At 52.3% G+C, this 3,529-nt stretch overlaps 1 pseudogene; it reads right to left on the bottom strand.

Moving 5' to 3' along the window:
• Positions 1 to 381: 381 nt before the first annotated feature.
• On the bottom strand, positions 382 to 1,792 carry LOC123055467 (berberine bridge enzyme-like Cyn d 4; annotated as a pseudogene).
• Between the last annotated feature and the right edge of the window lie 1,737 nt (positions 1,793 to 3,529).

Here is a 3,529-nt window from a genome sequence, read left to right as displayed (position 1 = left end):
GTGGCTGCCTAGGTGCTGGTGAGGCCGTGGGATCCCAGCGGAGGTGGTGCTCTGCTCCCTCATGCCCGAGCTGCCAGGCGGCATTGTCCATTTCGGCTCTATGGTGAGCACTCTACCTTCCGACGGTTCGGCGCCCTTCGAGCCAAGGCGAGAGGATAGTGGTCTTCTTCGAAGGTAGAAGCGAGTGGCTTGTCGATCTTGGCATGTTCTGCGGGAGTAGGCGAGGAGATGTTGGTTGTCGATGCTGGTTTCTTGATGCCCTCACCCTGCTGCTGGTGTGGCTACTGCTCTTGGCGTCTGACCTTGGTGATCTTGGCTAGGCTCCTATTACTATCTCTTGTTTGAATAGTTTAGCGAGTTACGATCGCTTCCTACTTGACACTAGTTCAAGGCAAGTGGCGGCACGCTCTGCTCGTTCCCGAAGTAGTCGGCCGCGTCCACGTCTTGCTCTTGATTTCCGCGAGTCTCCTAAAGTTTGCGGGGCCGAAATACCTCTCACCCCACACCTTGCCACTTTTGTAGCTCGTCACCCCGCCAACAACATTGTTCACACCAATGTCGAGGTCTCGGTAGTTCACGTACGCGCCCCTCGGGTTGTTGCTCACGAACGGTGCCATGAAGTCGTACAGGCTCCCGATCCAGTTCGGCGTAGCGTTGCATCCAGCCCCTTTGTCATTCCAGAGCTCCATGTACTGGATGTTGTAGAGCACGCTGCTCCGGTGAGGGAACGGGGTGTCGTCGGCGGCGATGCGGCTCATCCTTCCGCCGTGCGGCTCCAGGATGAGCTGCCCCGTGGCAGCACCGTTGGGCCAGAGGAAGATCTTCTCCCACGTCTCCTTGGTGAGAGCTTTCTTGACGTAGTCGGACTTGTTCTTAACGAAGGGGCCTAGGGTCGTGGACCGGTTGAGGAGGAGCGCCTCCAGCGGCATGCTGTTGACGGCGTCGCCGAAGTATATGTACGCCGTGTACTGCAGCCAGCTCATCTCCTTGCAGTCGGCGCGCGTCACGCCGAGCTTCGGGAACCGGTTGCGCATCGTCGCCACCACCGCGTTGCACTTGCCTAGGTACAGGCCTTCGAAGTTGGCCTGACGATTTTGTATGACAACACGCACGCTGAGGTTGTCGGGAAGCGCCGGCGCGAGCGTTTGCCATTTGGTCACCGCGTGGACCGCGCCCTGGTCCATGGTCTTGGCAACTTTGAAGAAGGTCACCTTTGGTGGGACCGGCACGAGCCTCACCTTCCACGACAGCACGATGCCGAAATTCCCGCCGCCCCCGCCGCGGATGGCCCAGAAGAGGTCGTCCCCCATGGCCTTCTTGTTCGCCAGCAGATTCCCATGGGCGTCGACCATGGTGGCGTCAAGAACGTTGTCGGCGGAGAGGCCGTACTTGCGCATCATCAGGCCTATGCCGCCGCCGCTGAAGATGCCCCCCACGCCCACGGAAGGGCACACGCTGGCCGGGAAGCCCAGCCCCGGCGCCGCCGCGGCTACGTGGTAGTAGAGCTCCCCAATCGCCGCCCCGGAGTCGACCCATGCGGTGGCCTTGCGTGGGTCGACGCGGACGGCATGGAGGTTGGCGAGGTCGATCACCGCGAATGCCTCGCCGTTGGGGCTGCCCGACCAGTACGAGAGGCCCTCGTAGTCGTGCCCGGCGTCTGCACGAGCTGGCTGGGGACGTTCGTCGAGAGGCAGCGGAGGAAGTTATTGTTGTTGCAGGACGACGCCAGGGAGGTGGCGGGCACGTAGAAGCCAAAGAAACAAACTGTGAGAAAGAGCGCCATTTTTGCCATTTCGATGGAGATGGATCTGCCGCCCTTTGTACCCTCACACGGTGCTTCTGTTATAATTCACCTCGTTATATAGCCATGCACCATCCTTATCTTGAAGGGTTAATTACTTGCATGGAAGTTTCTCCCCAAATCAAGTAGGAGATGAATGTGCCCCAAAGATAAGACCGCCAATGTAATTAGTACCTCCTTAATTGGAAATAGGTGTATCATTAATTGGTTAAATATAAATTTGTCGACATGACTCTTAACTATAGTATTCCCTCGGATCCAAATTAAATGGCGCTGCTTTAGTATAATTTGGATTGGAGGGAGTAGCAGGATGTGTTTGAAAGATAGGCTTTTAACAGAAAGGCCAAATGGAGAACGAGCATCATCAGTTACAAGAAAATCGAGAAAATGGAACGCAAAGCGCGACTGGACGTGGCCCTGGCCTTGTAGGCCGTGTGCTGCGTGGCTTGTTGGCAGCAGGAAGGCGGCAATCCCTATTTGGAACTCCTTTTTTTTTTTCTTTTCTTTGCCAGATCTATTTGAAACTCGCTAGCTCCAACTACTGGCCAGTTCTTTTGGAATCGTCCCCCTCCCCAGCTTATGTCAGAATCATCACTTTATATATATTTTTACAATCCTAGCTAATTAGACCTTAACCAGATAGAATTGTAAAAATAATAATAATGGAGTGGCGATTCTGGGCCAAGCTGGGGAGGGGGGCTATTTTGGGAGAATCGCCCAAAAAAACTGGCCACGACGCTTTCGCTAAAGCGCGCAAGCGAGCACCGCGAAATGGGCCGGACCATTTAGAGCATTAAAGCAGTGCCACGGAAACCGGTTTTGGGAACCTTCATGTTCCCTCAACCGTTTTTTTCTGTTATTTTTTCTTTTTGCCGGTTTTCTGGTCTTTTCTATTTTCCTTTTCTTTTTCTATTTCTTTATTTCCTTTTCATTTCTTTTATCCTCTTTTTCTAAAATTTTATCCTTTTGTTTTCAAAAAAATGTTTGAAATTTGAAAGTTTGTTCATAATTTCAAAGATTGTTCATGGTTCTCAAATTTTGTTAAATTTTTAAAAATTGTTTTCAGAATTCAAAAATTGTTCAGTGTATATCATAAAAATGTTTAATGTGTATTAAAATATTGTTCAACGCATATCACAAAAATGTTCAATATCTGTGAACCGCTCCCTGCAGGTTACCCCCTTCCTGTTTCGGGCATCGGGTGGGTGCTTCTTCATGGCAGGCAAGGTTTGCCCGCTACGGGTTGCGTGTATCTGCTCTGCTCCTGTGAACTCAAGACCACACATTTCTCGTTCTATGGTGAACACATCCCTCGCTCGATGGTGCGGCGCCCTTCGAGCCAGGACGAGGGGGAAGGGTCCCTCTTCGGCGAGGGTTTAGAGGGTGTGGTGTCTTCTCGGTTCTCAGGGCCGGCGTTCGGTGAGTTCGCTGCCAAGTTGGCTGGCTTTTCCCTTGGCGTTCTTCTTTTCGGTCCATGTGGGACTTGGAAGGGCTTCTCACTATGCAAGCGGTGCTTCTCTTTCTTCATGTTTAGTTGCTTGTAGTGTGGGTTGTGCTGTAAGCTGCGTGCCCGGCTCCCGCGTATCTTTCGGTCGTTGTTGTTTTCTTTTCTTTGTGTGTGGTGTTGGGAGATGTAATGGTGGCTTTAATTTCTAGCAGGTTGATGGCTTAATTCAAAGTCAGGCTCGTCTCGAGCCTTCGCTCTAAAAAAAAAGGTAAAAGTTTCAG

The sequence above is a fragment of the Triticum aestivum genome, chromosome 2D (genome assembly GCF_018294505.1).
Source record: "Triticum aestivum cultivar Chinese Spring chromosome 2D, IWGSC CS RefSeq v2.1, whole genome shotgun sequence".
Classification (NCBI taxonomy): Eukaryota; Viridiplantae; Streptophyta; class Magnoliopsida; order Poales; family Poaceae; genus Triticum; species Triticum aestivum.
Note: the sequence above shows the minus strand (reverse complement) of the source record. Positions and strands in the feature narration are given on the sequence as shown.